This window comes from Podarcis vaucheri, assembly GCF_965113315.1.
Source record: "Podarcis vaucheri genome assembly, chromosome: 9".
In the NCBI taxonomy this organism is placed as follows: Eukaryota; Metazoa; Chordata; class Lepidosauria; order Squamata; family Lacertidae; genus Podarcis; species Podarcis vaucheri.
In genome coordinates this window covers 36,004,898-36,029,653 of record NC_138767.1, presented here as the reverse complement: position 1 = coordinate 36,029,653, position 24,756 = coordinate 36,004,898, and the positions used below count along the sequence as shown (strand labels likewise).

Genomic DNA, 24,756 nt, shown 5'->3' with positions numbered 1-24,756 from the left:
AAGATGATCTGGAGCCTATTGGATCCCACCCACCCTCAAACATCTAGCAAAGTAGACCTCCTTTTCTTCATGCACTCTGGAAGAAATGTACTGGTAGCAGCTCCATGTTATTCTGCGATTTCAAAATTTCACCACAATGACACCTTTCCTGCCCCAAAACTTTTTGCTTTTGCTGGACCTCATTTATACAAGTACCACTTAAGGACAGAAAGGTGCACCCTACCAGAGGCTGGCATGACAAATAAACAAAAGCTGGGGAACTGACTTCAATAAAAAATAAAAATAAAATAAAATATATGATTGTCTCCTCTCCCATTTAACAGGTAATTTTTGTCCAAGTCTCTTAATATCATGAGACTGTCTTGGGTCATGGGTTGCAGAACAATTATGGTGATAAATGTTAATAGTCCATTTAACTGCAATTAAAATTTTCTGTGTCATAAACTTTAAATTAAAAGCTAATGCCCCCTCTTCCATCACTTTCCATAGCTGTTGCATTTGCCAAAATAGGTTTTGCTGAGGTGTGCATTGTGGGTTGGTGACAACAAATGGCTGCATAAAGCAGATAGTGGCACAGTGCTGTGTTTTCATGTGTTGCCTACAATGTCTTATTAGCTTTGAAAGAAGGTGGTCTCTATGCATGTGTGGGGCATGACCTTGATTAAGAGCCAGATGCCAGAACAGCCTGGCTGGCTCTAATAAAACCAGTGAACCATATAAGTAGCTAGATCTGAGGTTAATTTTTTTCTGATGTTTTTAAACCATTGAAAGGTATTGCAATTAATTTCACATCTCCCTAAAGTGAATTTACTAGAAACCTGCATACATTCCAGGATCCAAAACACTGAATGGGTTGTTTGTGTTCAGTATGGCTTCAGGGGATTCCCTTTTGACCAACTTACCCACAGAAGCCACTTGAAACTCCAGTGACAAGTTGGAATTCAGGAGTAATCCCAGTCCTGTTACTTCAGGGGAAGTGCCACTCCTCCCAGAACAGGCTGCACACCTAATTTCTGGACACAGAAGCAACCCACCCACAACACTTCCATTTTATCAGGATTCAGCCTCAGTTTATTGGCCCCTATTCAGTCCATCACTACCTCCGGACATCTATCCAACAACATCACAGGTTCCTTGATTCCTATTCAATGGAGATAGAGAGCTTGGTGTCATCAATGTACTGATGACACCATGATTCAGATCTTTGAGTGACAGTTCCCAACAGATTCATGTGGATGTTAAATAGTGTAGGAGGCAGAATAGACCCTTGTGGGATGCCCCAGCCCCAAAGCCATGGAGCCAATCAACAATTTCCTAGCAGTTTCCAACAATTTCCAACATTTTTTTCTGGCAGCGACCTTGCAGGTAGGAGTGGAAACTGTAATGTGGTATATCCAACTCCTACCTTTTTGCCTTACTCCAGAAGAACACCATGGTCAATAGTGTCAAAAGCTACTGAGAGGTCAAGGAGAACCAACAGGGTCTCATTTCCCTGTCTCTCTCCTGATAGTGGCCATTAGGACGGCAAATGCTGTTTTGGTGCCCAAACCTAAAGGTGCTATGTTGCCACCTAACTATTTTATTTGTATACCCAAAGGTCTCACTATTTCCCCAAATTAAGGGGAAGCTTCAGGAACAGCCTCTGATGCCACACAAAGAAGTTGCAGTCAGAGTATTTTTTCAAACAAATGATCAGAAAGTCAATCATTATTTCACTTTGAGACTGCTCATGCATCGGTGCCAAATGCCATGTGAACTAATTTTGCATCTGATCTTCCCATTTTCACCACCCAGTCAAATGGAAAGCCACCTCCAGAGCATCTTTCCAGGACTAGATCTTATTGTTCATATTGCCCATCTGCATGCAAGTAGTTTCAGTAAATAAACAGCAGTGTCAGCAGCAGGAAGTGAGAAAGTGTTGTTGCAGGGAGGGTTTTCAGGGAAGGGGTTATTGCCTCTTTCCTTTTCCGGTAATTGCTGTTCTAGGGAAAAAACTACACAGAACGTTTATTTCTTTTTACAACCAAGGGCATCAGATCAGGAAAACAATTGCTCCCTTCCAGTGGTGTGGAGAGAACTTCATATGGCAAGAAGAGGGGTATCCAATATTTGTAGGGGCTTCTGCAAACATGTTAATTCAGAATACATACTGATTTCCTTGCACAATGTTTTTGCAGGGGTTAGACTATGCTTAGTTTTTATTGAGAATTCATTCTGATTTGTTTACAGGGTGGTTATACAACAAGGAGCATTTATCCTGCATCCATCCAAATTTGCTTGCGGGATATCTACATTTTTTACTATTAATTTTTCATTCATCCCATGCTTTTTTCAGTGCATTTCCCTATCACTTTCCTAACTGCAAAAAGTCATTTTTTAAAAACTGGATTTGTTGCACTAGGGCAACAGAGCACTTCAATCCACTTTTATTGTGCAAACCTTAAGTTCTGGCATGCACCTGAATTCCTTGTACAGAATAGAGACAGTCTGGGTCATTCACATTGGGAATTTGAGTGGGGAGGATTCTGATATCTTTAAATTGGACATTGTTTTCCAACACACCTGGGAATCTCTGTGCTGAGGAAAAATGTATAACCTGTAATGATGTGATGAGAAACCTGTGGTCCTCCAGCTCTCATCAGCTCCATCCAGCATAGTCAATGGTCCCTCAGGAACGTTGGGCAATGCGGTTCAACATCTGGAGAGCCTCAGGTTCTCCATCTCCACTGTATTGTACAGAAAACAATATTAAAAAGTCAGGAAAATGTTAAAATACAAAGTAATACAACGTGTTGATCCTTGCTTTACTGTCACATATAATCAAATATTTAAAACCAAACAGAGCTAAAATGTTTGAAATGCAAATATCTTTGCACATTGTTTGAGTGAAGGTGATATCCTTAACTGAAGGCAGGAAATGATAAAGGATATCGTTATGGTTTTAGATTGCAAGCCCTGAAAGGGTAGGGATTGCCTTGTTTTAAGTGAATGTACGTAAAGCCACCCTGGGAGCCTTTCTTGGCGCTAAATAAATAAAAAAATAAAAGTGGGGTATTATATCCTGCTGTGCTTGGCCCTATTCAAGCATTATATGGCAAGTTAAAGAAATCTTCACCTAAGCTCATTTATCGGAAACCAACAAATACTGTTCAGTTTTGTGGCAACAACTTGGCATGCTGTGGGTCCTCCGACATGCCTGATTACTTTATGAAGCTTGTCAACTTCCTGTAAATCTTACCCCCCAGGACTTTATCATGAAGTAGAGCACTGTTGTGGGAGGTGTTTTTCTGTAAAGCGAAGTCATATCTGGCTCCTTTTAAAGGAAGTGTGAGTGCCAATTAACAATGTTGATAAGGGTGATCTTGCAGCAATTGTTTACTTGGAGTTTCATAAAGCTGTTGACTAGAGAGATGGGTGAATTTTGGCTTCTTTCCGTTCCTCGTTTTTCCCATCTGCAGTTCAGTTATCCACATTTCTTCATCAGTTTGCAATGTAAAAACAAAACAAAACAAAACAAAACAAAACAAAACAAAACAAAACAAAACACACAGTAGAGTTGGAAGGGACGCTGAGGGATATCTAGCCCAACCCCTGCAATGCAGCAATTTCAACTATAGCATACTTACCTGAAGGTGTTTCTCCACCCTCATTGTTCAGCCTGGACACTAAGATCCAGCACCAAGGGCCTTCTGGTGGTTCCCTTACTGCGAAAAGAGAACCTACAGTGAACCAGGCAGAGGGCCTTCTCGGTAGTGGCGCCTGCCCTGTGGAACACCCTACCATCAGATGTCAAGGAGATGAGTAACTATATAACCTTTAGAAGACATAGGAGGCAGCCCTGTATAGGGAAGCTTTTTAAGGTGTAATGTTTTATCATGTTTTTATATATGTGGAAGCTGCCCAGAGTGGTTAGGGCAACCCAGTCAGATGGGCGGGGTACAGCTCTCGTGGGAGTCCATTTCACTGTCCAACAGCTCTTACTGTCAGAAAGTTCTTCCCGACATTTCGTTGGAATCTCCTTTCTTATAACTTGAAGCCATTGGTTTGGGTCCTAGTCTCCAAAGCAGGGGGAAACAGCTTGCTCCATCCTGTATGTGACAGCCCTTTAGATATCTGAAGGTGTCTGTCCTCTCTCCTCTCAGTCTCCTCTTTACCAGGCTAAACACCCAACTTCTCCAACTGTTCCTCATAAAGCTTGGTTGGGAATTGCTTCCTTCATGCAGGCTTCCTATGGGCATCTATGGGAAGAACAGGTTGCTGCAACAGATGAACCTTTAGTCTGATCTGATTAGCTCTTCTTATTTTATTAACTTGAATTAATGTGGCATTTGTGAAATAAGGCATAAGAATTTGGCACTAAGGAGGATTTAGGGGCATCCTCTTTCTTGGGGTTATTTCTGAAATACCATTGCTTACTATGGGCATGCTTGGAAGCTTTTTGGACAGAACTTATAGTTACATAAACAATTTTGTCTGATCACTTCCACCAAAGAAATGAAGGCCACCAGGAGATACCAATGCTTGGCTTCCGGTCCCGCCTGCCTTAATGGAGGCAGCCCCCATGATAGCGGGGGATCGCCGGCAAATGAAAAACAAGGATGACAGAGGGTAAATCATCCTTGCAGATTCCTCCCAGGGACAGGGGGAATGGGCTTCACTCGCAGTTCATCTTGGTACCTAGCTCTGGCATGGAATGTGGGAGGCAGGTAGGCACTGAGTAGAAAAACAATTTGCATGGCGAAAACCCTCCTACGCCACCATTAAGAAGTAAAGGTTCTCCTTTTAATTGGATCTTTAATTGGCTTTAATATACCGTCGTGTGATGGAAAAGGTTTGCAACAATATACTGTGGAACATATCGGCTACATGAATTAAAGGTTTGAATTGAGATAAGATTTTCTTCAGCGTGAGAATCAGTTGGGGAGAGGGAAGGCCATTTTATTTTATTTTAAGTTTCATTTATATATTTATGGTTCAGCAACCCCTCTCTGGAATGCAAGACAAAAAAATATTTACAAGTGAGGAAGGGATGTTGGAGTAATATTAACACGCAAAAATGGAAACTGCTTGTGATCTGAAATGAAGAAAGGAGGGAGAAGGGGAAGCTCAAGTATGACTATGTTGGAAAGACAGAGTGGAAAGACAGAGTAATTCCCCTCACCTCCATTTAAATACATTCCGAGACTGAGATTTGTTTGTGCTACTGACGGAATGTAATCTAAGATAAGGTTTAATTGGGCCATAAATCTCTAGCTGGAATTAAAAGAATTTTGGGGCTGTGATAAGAATGCTGCAGAGATTCTGGGAGTTGGAAAGGAGTGTTAAATCATCAGCGCATTTGAAAATTATCTATCTTTTCCTAGGCTAAGGGGAGAATGACAAAGATCTGCTAAATGTTTTACTAGTGAGACAGAATGGTTTCTAACAGACTGTTGCCTGTTCCGAGACACAAATGCAAGGGACAGAGAGATAAGACTTCTGAGAAACTTCAAGATTCAGTTCCGCCCCAAGCTATTATGGGAAAAAACAATAGCAGGGAAGTGAAAGAGACAACACCATATATGGACAGGACGAATCTCCATGGATATAACAGTTTTCACACACAAGGCAAAATAAAGATTTGAGTTTGAGTTCCTCGCTTGAAGCTTTATAAATTTATATATTATAACATCACAAATGGAAATCATTAATTATGTAGTTGTTGACTAAGGGATTATTATTATAACTGAAATGTAACTGATATTAATTAAGATTATGGAACACAGTGATATAAGATTGGAAATGCACCCAAACCACCATGTGGGGAGCCACTTTAGCTAAGATGTATTAATTGGAAGTTGAATGGCATTTTGATAATTGTATAATTTGGGAATTAATTGGTCATTGTTATAATTTGGCTAATATTGGGAGCATATTGTAAAACTAATTTTTAAAATTACAAAAAAAAAGGAAATAGCAATGCTTGGCTAAAAATGCACCCTGCAATTAGCAGTTACTCCACAATCCACCGTCCTAATCATGCTAGGTATATCCTGTTCCTGATACAAAGAAATCCCTTTGTTTCTAAAGGAAGAACTTTTCTCTGATCACCCAGATTGCTTATGTTATGAAACCAAGTAATCGTTATGATAACAAAAGCTCCATTTAGTTTCTGAAAGAATAAAAAATTCAATAGGCAGTGTGCGGGCACACACACACACAATGTGTATATTTACACAGAGACACAATAAGGCTGCCTAAATAAAGCAACGGAGCCCTTAGGCATCTCAAACTAACTTATTTGATGCAGCAGGAACTTTTGTAGGAAATATCTTGCCTTACTAGACACAGGCTGTTTGGACGGACACACATACAGCTACTTTTTCTGCCGTAACATTTAACATATTTTTCTGCATTTGCCCTAATTTATGCTCAGCTTCTTCTGCAAGTAAGAATTCCCCCACCCCCTTGAGTCTTAGGATTGGTTGCTGATATAATTCAAGTGTTTTGACATATTGAGGGGGAGAAAAGGCCCATCATCTCTTTGGCTCCTTTGTTGTGAGTTCTTTTGTTCCCTGCAACCAGCCCTCATACACTCAAGATGGATGTCTGTAGGTGGAGGTGTAGCTTGAAGAGAAGTGCAGGGGAGATTGAATTTGTTCAGTGCCTGAGCATCTCTGATAAGGCCATCATTTGCTTCTCTCGTGGAGACAATCTGTCAGTTGTCTGATGCAGACCTTGCTCAGGGCCTGGCTCCTGCCACCCATGGAGAATACACACAATTACTAGGTAAATGCTTTGATACTTCAACCCTTTGGCGTTTCTAGACTGGGAAAAGGAGCCGTCAGGGAACTCTGTCCTTCTGTTGCATCTTTCATGTTTTGTCTCTTTTCTGCCTCACATATTTGGCTAAAGACACACGGCACATCTTGTACTCTAAGGTGAATCTCCCCCTCTAGAAAACATTTATTTCAGTTAAACCCCTCAGCCTGTACCTAAATTGCTCTGATTAACAATATAGCCATTTCCTCACAGGGAAATTATCCTCTTCCGTCTCTTCCCTTGCTTCTTCCTATTTCTTTTTCTCCTGGTGGCCAGATGAGAGGAAGTTAATTTTCACTTGAATGATTTTGAGATCATGCTGAAGGAGCATGGAGCAACATCACTAGCTGCAAAGCCATTGGTTATCTTGTCCATATGCCTTCAATCCCTCCTAATGATGCTGGGAGTTTAGCAATTGCTGGTGCCAGTTCCATTTTACTGCAGTCCAGATGGAAGCTTAATGCTAATAGTGAGGAGGATTTGAATGGGAATCAAGGTTATTCATGACCTGCCCTGCCCCTTCCTGTGGAACCCTATGGATTTTTGCCATGTGAACCAGACTTCTCTCCCATTCATCCATCACCCTGCTCCGTTTATCCCTTCCATAGAACAATGGCTCAAATTAGTTTACACAGATGTGTGCTTGCGAAAGCCCCTTTGAGCTCTGCCACATTTGGGTCATGCAGCTTGAAGTTTACAGCTTCACAGACTTTTTTTTTTTAAATGGGCATCTACTAGGATGAAAGACAACACAGAAGGAATAAATGAAACGTGGAATAATTAGTGCTTTTTTGTTGCTGGTTTGTTGTTTATGTTGAGATAAATATTTGATTTCCAGCATTTTAAAATATTCATCATACTGCATAAAAATGGTGAAGAGCATAACAAAATACCCAAGTCATGAATATTAAGCTTTGGCATTGGCAATATTTCATTGCTTTGGTGAACAGCTACTAAATTTAGAAAACGGAACAGCAAAAAGGAATTAGCCGTTTAAGAATCACTAGATAACTCTTCGTTATTTGGGAAGATGAGGAGGTAGATTTACATTTTATGCAGCAAAAATGCTTGCTGCTTGTGTAGTGGGATCTGCTGAAGTGAACACCACACAATGTGAAGGGGGAGATGTTTGTGCCTGTGGATATAGAACCCATCAGGGAACGATGGGCAATGGCAGCTCCTTGGCATGCAGCTCATTTACCCACATGGATCTTGTCTTCATATTGCATTAATTATCATCACCCCCCCAAAAGAAATTTGAAACTGTAGTTTTATGAGGCCTTGGGGCTTACAAACAGAAATCTGATTTTACTATCCTTAGGTAAAGGTAAAGGGACCCCGACCGTTAGGTCCAGTTGCGGACGACTCTGGGGTTGCGGTGCTCATCTCGCTTTATTGGCCAAGGGAACCAGTGTACAGCTTCCGGGTCATGTGGCCAGCATGACTAAGCCGCTTCTGGCAAACCAGAGCAGCGCACAGAAATGCCGTTTACCTTCCCACCGGAGCAGTACCTATTTATCGACTTGCACTGCATGCTTTCGAACTGCTAGGTTGGCAGGAGCAGGGACCGAAAAACAGGAGCTCACCCCACTGCGGGGATTCAAACTGCTGACCCCTAAGCTCTGTGGTTTAACCTATAGCGCCACCCAAGTCCCTATCCTTACGAAACTACAATTCACAGGTACATCATAAACCTTACATTGCATTTAAGGAGATTTGCAGTCCAGCCCTAACAATGTAGTCCTATATATACCTCCTTAGAAATAAGTTCCAGGACAGGCTTGCCTCTATTTTTGGTTATCCTGCTCTAATTATGTTCCTGCCTCTTTATGTAATCAATGATCCTGCACCAAATGATATCCTTAAGTGTAGAATAGCAATAATTCCCAAAGGTCCAACAGTAAAGCTTCATTGCATCTGGACTATATTTTTATCCAGGCCTATTATCCCAGCTATGCTTGGTGCCCATTGACTGTAAGCATCAAGGTCAAACACACATACACAAAACCCATCACTTCTGGCAAGCTGGTTTATGACCCTGTATGTTTCTTACAGCAGAAATGCTATAAGAAGCAGCAGGATCCACTTGCAGTCCTGTCCACCCCCCAAATTTTGTTGCAATGAGCAAAGTTGTTCTCTGTCTGTTAGATATTCTGGCCACTAGGCAGCAGCAGCAGCAGCAGCAGCAGCAGCAGCAGCAGCAGCAGCGGGTGGTGCATTCCTTGGAGAGTGGATCTGCTGGCCCTGTGGATTCTGCCACCAGCCCTGATTCTGGCTTTGTTACCTTGGAAGCTGTTTGACTTCTTTATCCTTTGCCTTGTTCAGTGCTTCACCTAGAACCAGCCAGTTGCTCTGTAGTCTGGACTTACCTCTTTGACCTTTATCCTCTTGGGACCATTTCCCTGATATGTTTTCACTCTATTATATGTGCACCCTAACCCTGAACACCTTCTTGAGATGTCTCTGTAACAACTTGGCCCTATGGAACATGTTCTGCAAATTTACTCATGATCCAAGGTAATCCTGACTACAATGAGCTGTCAGACTTCTTTGAGTGTAAGACTGACATCTTGGACATTCATTAAAAAGGCTGGTTTTCTTCATATCCAATAGAATGCTATCCATATGTATATCTATGTGTATATATGTATGAGAAACTACCAAATCCTGGTCTGATATTTAACCAACAGACCCGTCTCTCTTACAGTACAGTAATTTCTTTTCAACATTACGTAGTAATTTCTTGGATGACCCTTGCATCTTTCCACTTTTCTTGGTATGGTTTCCTTCCATTGCTTGTCCAAAAAATGTGCTTTTTTTCCTGTTGCATTATTAACAGCTGATGCTACTATTCACATAACCTTTTTCCTGACTTCTGTCTTGTTAGTCAGCCATGTTTTTGACCTCCTGCCCTGACTTTTCCAGGAGGGAAATGTCAATGGACAAACTTGTAACCTGTTTTGGTGACCCTTAAAAATGCTGTTGATTTCCTCCCCTCCCCTTGATAATTTTATAGCTGTTGTCGCTTGGCAAAGTGCAGAGAGCGCAAAGGTGAGTATAATTATGGCTAGAGGCAAATCCTTGAGATGCTGAGCAGGGTCATAGCTCTGACTTGAGCTGGAATTTCAAATGAGGAAAATCTAGTAGTAGAAGGAGAAAAAAGGCAGAGACAGGAGGGGTGTGTGTGTATTCTAAAGAAATATAACAAAATAATCAAACTTTTCTTTAGAAAACGGTTCACGTGTGACAAATAGTATGTGGTTTTTCTAACACCCTGAAAGCTTCACTGAATGTTTAAATTTGTTCTTGTCTAATAGAGGTTTAAATACCCAATGATTATATGCGTTTCTTTTAAGGCTGCTGCCAGTTCACTTGGAATCAAGATCAGAATAATAATTTGAGGATTCTGATGGCTTTGCTTTCCATAACACTTCCCTGGAGTCTGCTTTAAAGATCTTTCATCAATTTTTCTTAGGCAGGGATTTTTTTTTGAGACAGATAACATGTGTGGCTGTTTTAGCAATCCCTTTATGACTCAAAGATTCCCATACATTGCTGTGTGATTGTATCCAACTATCAGAAGTCACAGTATTAGACCTTGTATTGTGGCTGAAGGGAGTCCAAATTAATCAGCATTTCAATGCGGGCTAGAAATATGCAATTGGGGAACTGGCTGATTAGTTCAAATCAAGAAGTCCTGGTCTCTCTTTGGGTCCTTGTTGACATGCTATGTAGATGGCACATCTTGCAGATCTCCAGTATCTGACATAGCAAGTCTGTGTTGCACAGGCTCCATGGCCAATAGTCTAGACTTCCCCAAGTCTTCATTGCCTGCCCACTTTCTTCTCCCATCTTAATTTTTGTCTTGCTCCTTCTTTCTTTGATTCTCTCCTCATCTGCATTATATATTTAAAGCACTATGGTGACACTTTAAACAATCATGGCTTCCCCCAAAGAATCCTGGGAGCTGGAGTTACTGGTAGTTAAGAGTCCTGAGAGTTAAGAGTCCTTTGAGCATCCATACAGCTACCATTTCAATGCTCATTTACATGATATAAAAATCACATCTACATGAAGATAAATATTGCTGTAAAGTGACACCCCAAAACCTTAAAAAATATATTATTTGATACACACATGCAAAACGGTAGTAAGCTGAATTATAAGAAGACCAAGAAGACAATTACATCCTCGATCCTTCCTATCTTTCAATATAACATTTACCTAATTAACAGTATGGTTTCTGACTTCTTGAAACTTTCATTCATTATGCAGAGTGCTTGAAGTCAATGTACATGGAATTTTTATTTATGAAGAGAGAAGCTGAATATGTATGAGGTTTAGCACTTTGCTTAATGATAAAAACCATAATAATTGCATCCATGCTATTAACAGAAATGCACATTTTCTGTTCTTGTTGCCTTGGGATCAGTTTTTTAAATAAAAAAAATTCTTCCTTACACATATTCACAGACAAATACACTGTAAGCTGGTTGGCTTATCTAATCAGATGGCAAGATTTGAGTTAGAGCAGCAGTATGATACAAGCTCCTAGACATGAGGCATGCTTTGTGAATGGAACTACATGTTACACATGCCTGTGTTGCGTTCTTCTCTACCACACTAATATCTCAGAATGCTTAGCCATATCATGATGTGCCATCCTCTTACACTCTCCTATCCCCTCCTGCTGTTTCTAGCAACTGTTATTCAGAAGTATCCTGCATCCTACAGTGGATGCAGGCCATAGCCATTGTGGCTAGTAGTCATTGATAGCCTTAAAAGGTAAAGGTAAAGGTACCCCTGCCCGAACGGGCCAGTCTTGACAGACTCTGGGGTTTGTGCGCCCATCTCACATCTATTGGCCGGGGGCCAGCGCTGTCCGGAGACACTTCCGGGTCACGTGGCCAGCGTGACAACGCTGCTCTGGCGAGCCAGAGCCGCACACGGAACGCCGTTTACCTTCCCGCTGGTAAGCGGTACCTATTTATCTACTTGCACCCGGGGGTGCTTTCGAACTGCTAGGTTGGCAGGCGCTGGGACCGAGCAACGGGAGCGCACCCCGCCGCGGGGATTCGAACCGCCGACCTTTCGATCGGCAAGCCCTAGGCGCTGAGGCTTTAGCCTTATCCTCCATTAATTTGTATAAGTCTCTTTCAAAGCCATCCAGAATGGTGGTCATCAATGCCACACTATGCACTCTGTAAAGAAACACTTTTGTTGGTCCAAAATCTTCCAACATTCAACTTCATTGGACGTCTATGAGTTCTAACGTTATGAGAGTCAGAGACAAACTTCTCCCGATCCACTTTCTCCAGGTCACACATACTTTTATACTCTTCTGTCATGTAGCTTCTTCTTCACTTTTCCTTCTAAATTAAAAAAGCCCCAAATGCTGTAACTTTCTCTCACAGGGTAGTTTCTCCACCCTCTTATTTTTATAATGTATGCAAGCTACACCCGTAAAATGAGCAATAACTGGTTTTATTTCCTAGTTTCTGTTATGCAGTTTTTAGTCTGGCATCCATCTTGGCAGCGCTCCTAATCCTGGATAGCTCGATTGGTTAGAGAGTGGTGCTAATAATGCCAAGGTTGCAGGTTTGATCCCCATATAGGACAGCTGCATATCCCTACATTGCAGGGGGTTGGACTAGATCAGAGCTTTCTAAACTTTTTATGTTGGTGACACACTTTTTAGATGTGCATCATTTCGCAACAGTAATTCAGTTTTACTAGCAAACCAGCCCTGGAAGGAGCGCTGGGAGCTCGGCACACCTACACACTGCAGCCGAGACACTAACATGTCACAACACACAGTTTGGAAAGCTCTGGATTAGATGATCCTTCCAAATGCTGTGATCTGAACACAATTATGCCTCAATTATGCTCAGCTGCAACTTTCCCCTCTAAAAACACTTTTTACCTTTGGCCACTAGGTGGCAACCACATAAACAGATCTTTCCATTTGGGTTGCCCTTTTCTGAACCTTTTCCAACTCCACAATATCCTTTTTTTTGAGGTTAGATTAAAAAATTCCTTCCAGTAGCACCTTAAAGACCAACTAAGTTAGTTCTTGGTATGAGCTTTCGTGTGCATGCACACTTCTTCAGATATTGCACACGAAAGCTCATACCAAGAACTAACTTAGTTGGTCTTTAAGGTGCTACTGGAAGGAATTTTTTTATTTTGAGGTTAGGCGATGCAAACCATATGCAACTTTCATGTGTTTGCATCAAAGGGTTGTACATTAGTACTTAGTATAGTACTAGTACACCACACCCCATGAGTGGTATTCAACATTAGTGATACCAGCAGCCGGTCTAGGTATGGCAGGTTTGCACCATCTGTGCATGTAAGAAAGCTTTTAAGTAACATCGCTGCAGAAATTCATCATCTAATCCACTGGGAGGAGGGTAATTCATCATTAAATGTGAACATATAGTTCATGCTGTATTCCTGTTATTCACAGAAAGATTTGACCACTTCTATACATCAGGCGGGACGCAGGTGGCGCTGTGGGTAAAACCTCAGCGCCTAGGACTTGCCAATCGCATAGTTGGCGGTTCGAATCCCCATGGTGGGGAGCGCTCCCGTCGTTCGGTCCCAGCGCCTGCCAACCTAGCAGTTCGAAAGCACCTCCGGGTGAAAATAGATAAATAGGGACCGCTTAACAGCGGAAAGGTAAACGGCGTTCCGTGTGCTGCGCTGGCACACCAGATGCAGCTTTGTCACGCTGGCCACGTGACCCAGAAGTGTCTGCAGACAGTGCTGGCTCCCGGCCTATTGAGTGAGATGAGCACACAACCCTAGAGTCTGGCAAGACTGGCCCGTACGGGCAGGGGTACCTTTACCTTTACCTATACATCAGGCATTGGTTGGCAAATAAGTGTGGAGGAGCAGCTATCTGAGGGCTTGACCACACTTCCTCTTGTGGAAATTAAACTCTAGTTCCCATCTGCAGAGTATGCGGGAGACTTACTAGTTTGACCCTTTACTTAGTTCTTTTTTTCCACCTAGAAAAACCACACAAGACACTCTCAGTTTAAAGTTTAACATTATAACTTTTACTTAGCAGTTGCCGATTAAATATACAATGCAGGTAGGTGATACTAAAACATGTTACATAGATTAAACTATTAGAGACTAACTGATACTGACGCTGAGGCAAACAACAGCACAACAGAACATACCTGCTTTTCCGTTAAGACTCTTCTACTAACTGCCATAACTCTACCAACAGCCGTAACTGCCACTGGCATATGACATCACAGAGTTCTACAGTTCTTGCAATTAACCTTTTACATAGGCATTTGGGGTGCTAACATCCCACACCTCTTGTCCCACTGCTTCCCCCCATGGAAAACTGCCCTTTAGCACCCAATTGGAGCAAACCGCAATTCAGGTTTTCTCCAGATTGATGTTTGCTCCAATTTAGCACCAAAGAACAGGTTTTCCCTGGGGAAAAGAGCAGGGCAAGGGGAATCACAGAATCACTGAATTGTAGAGTTGGGAGGACCCTGTGGGTTATCTAGTCCAACCCCCCCACAATGGAGGAATCTCAATTAAAACCACTCAGACCTGTGCTTTCTAGGCACAGGACAAGCAGAAGTGTGGACCAATCCTGATTTGTCTGGGCACTTCTTCTATCTTTTATATGTGTACATTTTATATTCTAGTCATTTTGCAAAAGCGTGAGCCAATATTTTGTGATGTGCTAAATGGATCATAATAAAAGTTAAGAATTGTGGGGTGATTTGGTTCCAAAGTTTCACTCTAATCTAGAGACCAGAATGCCGAAATGTATTCCATCAAGGCTTTTTGCAAAGTCTAATGACTACATCGTAGCTTTAACCAAACTCTGCTAATCAAATATTTTGAGCACTTTAAACTACAGTACTGGCATTTTGCAGACTTTACAAAGCGGAGAAATAAAAGCTTTCCCACCGGTTTCATCTTGTTACTGTAATAAGTTTTTCGGTGTTCCTCTCCTGGAGAAATAAATCAAAAGGTTTTTAAAATATGTTCACTGTGTGACTTTCATGCTTTTCTTTCTTGTTGTGAGCTTGCCAAGATGAGTGAATGTTAAAACATACAAAAGACATCACCATGCTTCTAGCCTCACTTAAGGAAAGCTGTAAAGTAGGTCAATAAAGCATGTTGAGGCAATTATATTGTAATCCAAATCCTGTAAATTCCTGGAAGCAAAACACCGACAGGCATTCACAGCAAATTTATTTTCTTTTAAGGATTGCTGGCTCGCATGATGCCATCGCTCTGAGGATGGGAGTTCTTTTTCCACTCTGCATAGCTGTGGGTTGTTAGCAGTTTCATGCTATCTAGAATCGTAAGCAACAATGGAAAGTGACCCCAAACTTTTATCTACCCTAAAGTTAAACTTTAAACGATTCCCCATTTATATATTAAGATTTGTAGGAAACCTCATTGAAAGATCTTGTGGAAATGCTATTAAGATTCCATAATAAATCCTATTAGGACTGCAGTCCTAAACACACTTGCCAGGGAATAAGGACCATTGAACGTAATACAAGTTCTCATGCGTAAGAGAGGGTGGTCATGCGTCTTGCTTTAACACAGAACAGTCATGTGTTTGAATGGCAGTCTGTGAATGTAAATGTTTTAGTATCTAGTCAGTTTTTTAGAATTTGCCTGTAGGCCACCTTGGTTGTAGAAGTGGTAGCATGAACATGATTTAATAATAATAAAAAAAACCCCTAATTATTATGTTTTGTTCTTTGCTGAAGACATAGGTTTTTACAGTCTTTCGAGCAACATGTAATTTTCATCATTCAAAAACATATCATTCCGTGCAGGCATGTCTGTTAGTAGTGCATGCCTTAAGTTTTCCCCCAGATAAAATCCACTAATTAGAAGTGCAAGTTACTTGTAAAAGCTGAGCTTGGTTTTTACCTGTAAATTTAAATGAAAGTTAATCTCCCCTTATTTCTGCATCATGTGACATTGTGGGCACAGGGTGTGCTGATGTAACTCGTGTACATCGCAGGTCATGCCACCAAGTAGAACTGGGGGTGGGGCGGCCCCTTAAATGAAAATCTGTGGGTCCCCATGGCCCCACATAGATGGTGCCTATGTGCACGGGAGTAAAAGTGCTGTGATGGGAATAGGGAAGGTGGGCGCTTCTGAGCCATTCCAGGGTCTAGCAACTCTTCAATTCTGTGATTCGATGATCTCAGCTGCCTTCAAATAGATAGCTGGTACTGTTTTATCTTCATGCTAATAAATTCTCGATGAATGCTCAATAAATAGATCATCCGGAAGTAACCCAATCTGATTTGTGAAACAAGAGTGCTTTGGCATTTGGAGAATAAAACTTTCTTCAGTATTGCTAATTTTGATATTATGATTGGGTTCTTTATCTCCATGCATGTTGCTCGATATTGTGGCCATAGTCCAACATAAAATTCAACGGCCTTAAGCCGCTGGTTTTAATAGGTTTAACTGTGTCTACTTTTGTTCTGGCTTTCGGTCTCTTCCTCTCGAATGCAGCATAGAGTACGGCTGTGTAAACCATTCAGTGAATTCAGAAGGCTTGGCATAATTATTTAGTTTTGAGATTGCTGCTGGCGTCGGCTGTCTGCATTACACCTACATTCCATATTAGAGCACAATGGAGTTTCCTAGGGCTATGAAAACTACTGGCACGGTGACATGAGGTCACACACTAGCAAGAAAATGGGTGCTTAAAGAAATGAGTTAAAGACTTCTCAGTAAGAAATATGGCATGTGAACCTTCATAGACTGCTTTGCTTCTGTACTCTGTAAAAGAAAGGAGTAAGAATGTAAGAAGTTGCTAATTGGCTTCCCTAAGTTTGTAAAATTAAAAACCGGCAGTGCACACATATGAGAATCAGCATGAGACTCAGTGGAATCCTCTTGCCTGCAGAACCTGAGCTGTATACTATAGTGCACATGCAATTATCTGCAGTAGATTCAGCCATTTCACTTCTGCCCTAGGGCCTTGGTGTCTAGGATATCTATTGGCCAAGCTTTCATCAGAACCAGTGGAAGAGAAAAAAATGGGGAAAGAGATAAAAGGAACAACTGGCAAGTTTGGCCTTGGAGATCAAAACGAAGCAGGGCAAAGGCTAATAGAGTTCTGTCAAGAGAACAAGCTGGTCATCACAAACACGCTTTTCCAACAACACAAGAGACGACTCTACACATGGACATCCCCAGATGGGCAACATCGAAATCAGATTGATTATATTCTCTGCAGCCAAAGATGGAGAAGCTCTATACAGTCAGCAAAAACAAGACCTGGAGCTGACTGTGGCTCAGATCATCAGCTCCTTATAGCAAAATTCAAGCTTAAACTGAAGAAAGTAGGAAAAACCACTGGACAGGTAAGATACAATCTAAACCAAATCCCTTATGAATACACAGTGGAAGTGAGGAACAGGTTTAAGGATTTAGATTTGCTGGACAGAGTGCCTGAAGAACTATGGATGGAGGCTCGCAACATTATACAGGAGGCAGCAACTAAAACCATCCCAATGAAAAAGAAATGCAAGAAAGCAAAGTGGCTGTCCAACGAGGCCTTACAAATAGCGGGGGAGAGAAGGCAAGCAAAATGCGAGGGAGATAGTGAAAGATACAGGAAATTGAATGCAGATTTCCAAAGAACAGCAAGGAGAGACAAGAAGGCCTTCTTAAACGAGCAATGCAAAGAAATAGAGGAAAGCAACAGAACGGGAAGAACCAGAGATCTGTTCAAGAAAATCGGAAATATGAAAGGAACATTTCGTACAAAGATTACCATAATAAAGGACAAAAGTGGTAAAGATCTAACTGAAGCAGAAGACATCAAGAAGAGGTGGCAAGAATACACAGAGGAATTATACCAGAAAGATATGGATGTCTCGTACACCCCAGGTAGTGTGGTTGCTGACCTTGAGCCAGACATCCTGGAGAGTGAAGTCAAATGGGCCTTAGAAAGCACTGCAAATAACAAGGCCAGTGGAAGTGATGGTATTCCAGCTGAACTGTTTAAAATTTTAAAAGATGATGCTGTTAAGGTGCTACACTCAATATGCCAGCAAGTTTGGAAAACTCAGCAGTGGCCAGAGGATTGGAGAAGATCAGTCTACATTCCAATCCCAAAGAAAGGCAGTGCCAAAGAATGCTCCAACTACCGCACAATTTCACTCATTTCACATGCTAGCAAGGTTATGCTTAAAATTCTACAAGGAAGGCTCAAGCAGTATGTGGACCGAGAACTCCCAGAAGTGCAAGCTGGATTTAGAAGAGGCAGAGGAACCAGAGACCAAATTGCAAACATGCGCTGGATTATGGAGAAAGCTAGAGAGTTCCAGAAAGACATCTACTTCTGCTTCATTGACTATGCAAAAGCCTTTGACTGTGTTGACCACAGCAAACTATGGCAAGTTCTTAAAGAAATGGGAGTGCCTGATCACCTCATCTGTCTCCTGCGAAATCTCTATGTGGGACAAGAAGCTACAGTTAGAACTGGATATGGAACAACTGATTGGTTCCAAATTGGGAAAGGAGTACGGCAAGGCTGTATATTGTCTCCCTGCTTATTTAACTTATATGCAGAATTCATCATGCGAAAGGCTGGGCTGGATGAATCCCAAGCCGGAATTAAGATTGCCGGAAGAAATATCAACAACCTCAGATATGCAGATGACACAACCTTGATGGCAGAAAGTGAAGAGGAATTAAAGAACCTTTTAATGAGGGTGAAAGAGGAGAGCGCAAAATATGGTCTGAAGCTCAACATCAAAAAAACGAAGATCATGGCCACTGGGCCCATCACCTCCTGGCAAATAGATGGGGAAGAAATGGAGGCAGTGAGAGATTTTACTTTCTTGGGCTCCATGATCAGTGCAGATGGTGACAGCAGTCACGAAATTAAAAGACGCCTGCTCCTTGGGAGAAAGGCGATGGCAAGCCTAGACAACATCTTAAAAAGCAGAGACATCACCTTGCCAACAAAGATCCGTATAGTAAAAGCCATGGTTTTCCCAGTAGTGATGTATGGAAGTGAGAGCTGGACCATAAAGAAGGCTGATCGCCGAAGAATTGATGCTTTTGAATTATGGTGCTGGAGGAGACTCTTGAGAGTCCCATGGACTGCAAGAAGATCAAACCTCTCCATTCTGAAGGAAATCAGCCCTGAGTGCTCACTGGAAGGACAGATCGTGAAGCTGAGGCTCCAATACTTTGGCCACCTCATGAGAAGAGAGGACTCCCTGGAAAAGACCCTGATGTTGGGAAAGATGGAGGGCACAAGGAGAAGGGGACGACAGAGAATGAGATGGTTGGATGGTGTTCTTGAAGCTACTAGCATGAGTTTGATCAAACTGCGGGAGGCAGTGGAGGACAGAAGTGCCTGGCGTGCTCTGGTCCATGGAGTCACGAAGAGTCGGACACGACTAAACGACTAAACAACAACAAGTTGATACAAATGCAAAGGATCCTAAGAGATGCCACTCCTCTATAATCTCCCAAACAGGATCTTCAGAAACATTGGTTTGCCTTTTAAGGAAGAAGAAGAGAAAATCCTGGGTGTCTAGGTTGAAACGATACCATTTGTAGAATTGTTATGTTCTGTTGTTCATCACAATTTCTAGTACACACTAAGCAAGAGTCTCAACATCTTGCCAGAGTAGTTTATAACTTCTGTTTTCTCTTGAATTTTGCTTATATAGACTTTTTACTAGTCATATTTTTACCTCCGTTTTGTGATTCATAGGGTCCATGGGGATTTGCTTATAAAGCTCACTAGTTGATAATAAGCAAATTGTGCTCATTGAATTTGAATACGAGTGTCCTTTTCTTAAGTCATTAAGAAAGAGAGTGAGCAAAACCACCTCTGTTATATTTCCCTTGGGCACATTACTGCTTAGCATGGTCTTTCCTTAAAATTGGCCTCTTCGGTTTTAAAAATCTATGATAGGACTTCATCTTTTCCCTCTGGATTCCCAAGGCTCTTTAACTGACTGATGTGAGGTGGTTTATATAAAGGCTTGAAAATGTAAATTAACCATATGTACTGCTGCTCATTCTCCCTTGGGACTTGCTAATTTAAGACTGGGAGATGGTGGAGGGCAGTAGCACTCTTAGACGCAGGATTCTTTTTCCAATACTGAATCAGCAGAAGTGGCTCACCCTGTGGTGAGTAAACTTGGACTCTGGCTCCCCCCCCTCCCACACAGGGCATGCTCCTTCTGCAGGTGAGACCAATGGCCCTTCTAGCCTGTGTACAATGACTGGCAGTGGCTCTCCAGAATTTCCAGCAAGGATTCTTTCCCAGCTGTAACTAGAGACCCTGGGGACTGAACCTATTACCTGCTATTACTAGCTTCCGACTACCTGCTGGTACTATTGTCAATGGCATAGTGAATACTTCATCATTAACAATTCCTTTTAAACAATCAAGGAGAGAGGTAGTTTTCCAGATCCCATACATGTGTTGTTTTCTTGATAATAGAACTTCTAATATATTCTGAAAAAGTTTTACTGTATGCTACTGGGAATCCATATGACCTAGATCATAATGTTATAGATTTATAGGTGCTAGAATCGAATTAAGGTTTGGGGATGTCCAAGCTAATTTCTTTGGAGGTAGTAGCTAGACTCATGTGTATTTAAGTTGTGTGATAGTCCCTGTTAACATTTTAATTAGTGTGTATGAAGGCTTATTAAGTCAGACCCTGTGTGCTGGACCATGTGGCAGACATCCTTAAACCTGTGAAATCAACATGGGCTCAAAGGTAATGGAGTCAGCTTAATTTTCTTTGAGGTGAGAGGCTGCGGGGGGGGGGGGTTAGCACAACAAAGCATCAAAGAACTAGGCGTGAGAATGCAGATGAGTGGGCATTTTTCTGTGTTACAAGAGACCAGGGCTTTGATTATCAAATTGGAATGTGCCTGTTCTCTGGGAAAGGCAAGCTGCAGGGCAGGGGTGCAGCTGCCTTTGGAGAAAGCTGGTGCTGCTTGGGATGTGATGCTCAGAATCTCCTCCCAGTAGGCACAGGTTGTATGTATGTGTAAATCAACCATATGTCATAAAGACACCACAGTCTCCACTGTGCCTCACTGTCCAAAAAAGAACACAGACTCTGGTAAGTGCACCTTGTATCCCTGGAATCTCACACCACCTGGAGGCGTGTAACATTATTTTTTGAAATGCTTCTCTTGACACTATTGTGGAGTTGAATAATCATGCCACCATTCCTTCTAGCTTCACTGCAAACCTGGAAGATAATGGAGCCTTTGACTAAGGATGATAATGTAGCCCATGTTTTGTTTCCTCTATGTGCTTCCATAAGCCTTCACTTTGCACGTCTAACTTTAGAGTGAGGCTTAAGCACAAGGAGTTAGAATATGCTCAGTATGACGACAAGGCAGAGCACCTCAGTAACATCAAGGAAGTGGGTAGGCACTCTGGCTCTGTTTTGCAGACAACTTGTCTAGGAGGGGCTTGCTTGGATCTGCAAAGATCTTCCTGTTTATACCACCATCAAAGGGAAAGGCTTCTTAAACTACTGCCTCGCTTGCTCCAGCCTGTAACTGGTAGCCATACTTCCCCTGCCGGCCGCCATAGGGATGTTGTATCAAATCAGTAAATCAGTCCTAAGGCTCCAGGGCTGCCAGAACCTATACTGGCACTTGACCCCCACTAGAAAGATGGGGCTTAAAAATAATCAATATCCCACAATAGCCTTTTGACTCTCCATCTGGCTGTGTTTGAAGTTTAGCTGTGTGATTCTTGTTAAGCAGAGAAACTCCATATTTTGTTGTTGCTGCTAAGATGTCTTTGTGACCCAGAAGGAATATGTGGAGATGTCTTTAAAAAAAGAAGAGAAAAATCAGGACAACAAAGAGAGGAAATATACAGCTGAGTAGGGATTCTCTTTCATTTTGTCAACAAAATTTGGATACCCCCTCTGCTTCAGCAGTAATATTATCATATCTCTCCCCTACCCACAAATTCTGGATTTGGCTGTGAGAAAGAGCTTGATATACCTATTTGCTCTTATTTTAAAGCATCATTCATTGAAAATTTGTTTTCTTCATTCTTACTTCTACCACTGTCCTGAAATAGTCCTGAAGTTTTTCATCAAGCAGTGGTTTAATGGTCTGCTGGATTTCTGTGTTGCTAATTGGTCTTCAATCCATCCTTGTTTCATTCATTTATTTTGATTCAGTCATTTCATTTGGAAGCATAGGTGCCCATGCAAATACACATACTGAATGAAGTTGCCAGGGCAATCATTATGGCAGGTAGTAATTGCCATTTTAAAATTCTGCGTAACTGCTTTGCCCTGTAGAACTACAGTGCAAATACATGTAAGTTGTAAGCACCTTAATCAAGCTGCCTCCGGCATAATCCTTTCCACTTTTTTCTCAATTAATCATGTAATTTAATATGAACTCAGACCAGGGTGGAGGAAGAAAATGAAGGAAGTTTGTTCTGCATCACCACTTTGCTTATTTGACTGGCTTTTTAGGCTCAGCACGTAGTGAAATATGTTTGGAGAGTCACTGCAACATGACTACTCCTGTTCCTTACCATGATGGTTAATGCTGTGAAGTGACAGCAATCTCAGGGGCAGGCCTTATGACGGGTTTACTTTGCATACCATCACTGCAGAACCCCTGGGTTACAACAGCTGTGTAACCACATCACAGGCCCAACCTAGGTGCTTGTTGCTGTTATATGGCTGCTGGCAGAACATTTTTTAATACTGATTTTATTTATTTTCATGGTACAGAAGATAATTTTTGAGAAAACAGTTGTTATAACAGTAAACAGCAATAAAACTTAAAAAATTGTCCAGTAGCACCTTAAAGACTAAGTTGCATGCACACAAAAGCTTATACCCAGAACAAACTTAGTTGGTCTCTAAAGTGTTGCTGGACGTTTTTTTTAGTTTTATATTTATTTTGACTGCGTTAGACCAACACGGCTACCTACCAAAATCTAGTAAACAACAAGTAATTTGTGCTGATAAAATTGGACTTTTATCATGCCATGTGTTAAAGCTTCATTTGATTACTCTAAGAGATCACACCACATTTCCCCATGAGTGCAGGGTGGATTCCTGCCACAGTCTGAACAATTTATGTATTCAATAAACATTTGCTATACATTATAAAAGAATATGGATTGTGTTTGCCCTTTGCCACCCTCACCTGGCATGTTAGTTTCTCAGCCAATGCTATTGACCATACTCTGTTATACCAAGAATCAATGTTCAGCTCATCACTGGTATTCCAACATCTGGCTATCTCCATATGAGCAACAGTCAATAGAAAGGCTAAGAGGTCATCTTTTGGATAATCATGAGCAGACAGAATCCTAAGCCCAAGTGGTGCTCGTGCAGGGGACATTTCAATTTTTTTGTTGTATATCAAGCTTATTTGTTTGAAGACAGCATCCCAGAAGGGTTTGATGATGTCACAACACCACCACATATGGAAATATGTACCTTTGACTGCGCATCCCCTCCAACAATTGGGATAGACTTCCTTACATATTTGGGATAGCCTCACTGGTGTATAATGCCAGCTATGCAGAAGTTTTAATGAGGCCTGGCAGAACACTTGAGTAACCAGGTTAAATTGCTTCTCCTGCTAATGAAGCTAATAGAGATCTCGGGTCCAAGATACCAACAAACGTTTCTCCCTACAACATGGCAAGGACATATTGCAGCCAAGTGTATGATACAGAGACCTTACATCCTCAGCCAGTTTCTTGTAGTTTTCTGACCAAGAGAAAATTATCACTTCCTTTCAAGTTTCCCAGTACTTCCACTTCCACTTTCCCTGAGCCCGGCCTTGGCTGGGGAGGGCGGGGTATAAATTATTATTATTATTATTATTATTATTATTATTATTATTATTATTATTTTTTTTTTTATTTAGTTGCTCCCTGTTGGTGAGGACCAGGTCCAAGGTAGATGATCCTCTTGTTGCTTCTGCCACCTTCTGAGAAACAAAATTGTCAGAAAGGAATGGAGGAATTTGTCGGACATTGCATTCTTGGTAGAGTTTGAGGTCCAACAGATAGCGGGGTGGTTGAAGTCTCCCATGACTACTTTTGAATGTTTTATAATCTGCCCTGGGGAGGTATCATCCAAGTCTTTGATCTGGCTTGGCCACCTATAGAAGACGCCCATAGTAAGGTCACTGTAAGGCCATCATCTCATGTCAGCTATCATAAAGCTGTGATGTCAGGATTCAATTGCACCACTCAGCTGCATGCCATTGATCCTGAGGGTGGCGTGTGTGATGGGCTGATGCAATATGACACCATATGTCGCAACCAGGAGTTGGAAATACAGCATTGCCAAATGAAATTATGTCCTCAATGTGAAGTGGTTTGTTTATACACAATCGTCTTTGCATTTCCTAAACAGGAGACAATAGACAAATTTTATTGTCACTTTTGTGTTTAGCACCTCAAAATTAGTAAAGATTGGCTATTTTCATTTCAGAGGCATTTTGTGCATTGTGCAGTGAAATGTATCATAAAGACAGAGGGAAGAAAAACAGAACTAAAGCTGTAAGTATGCATACTTCCCTTAAAAAGGCTCTGTACCACTAGCAGTTTGGAGATCCTTTCCACATCGATCTTTTCCACAAGCCTATGTCTCAGGAATAATGCATCCACACTGGTGGGACTAGTAGCCTGGGTCTTCTATATTCATGCTGCACCAAAGGTCCATCTGAGTTATGTCCTTTTACCTGCAGCATTTGTCAACATATTTTCTTTGATCTCTGATCTAAAATGGTCATTGTGACCAACCTGTTTAATTTAGGCTGCAGACCTGGCATATCCTTGTAGTACTGTGATGTATATTTACATGTAATGATTCACTGACATTTTATTTTATGCTTCAGAGGAAGACCAGACAGTGGGTTGGAGGTGCTTAATACTTTTCCTGC

At 41.6% G+C, this 24,756-nt stretch overlaps 1 protein-coding gene and 1 long non-coding RNA gene across 4 annotated transcripts in view; one reads left to right on the top strand and one right to left on the bottom strand.

The window, feature by feature from the left end:
- LOC309540700 overlaps positions 1 to 2,748 on the bottom strand; it is a 44,406-nt gene extending 41,658 nt beyond the window's left edge. Inside the window, exon 1 of one of the 3 annotated variants that reach the window (XR_014223394.1) lies at positions 2,563 to 2,748. This is a non-coding gene — a long non-coding RNA (uncharacterized lncRNA). The remainder of the gene's footprint in view (positions 1 to 2,562) is intronic. The other 2 variants (XR_014223395.1, XR_014223396.1) reach the window with 2 other exon arrangements.
- The window catches only part of SLC7A11 (solute carrier family 7 member 11), a 98,664-nt gene that overhangs the window by 6,046 nt on the left and 67,862 nt on the right, over positions 1 to 24,756 (top strand). The window lies entirely within an intron of this gene.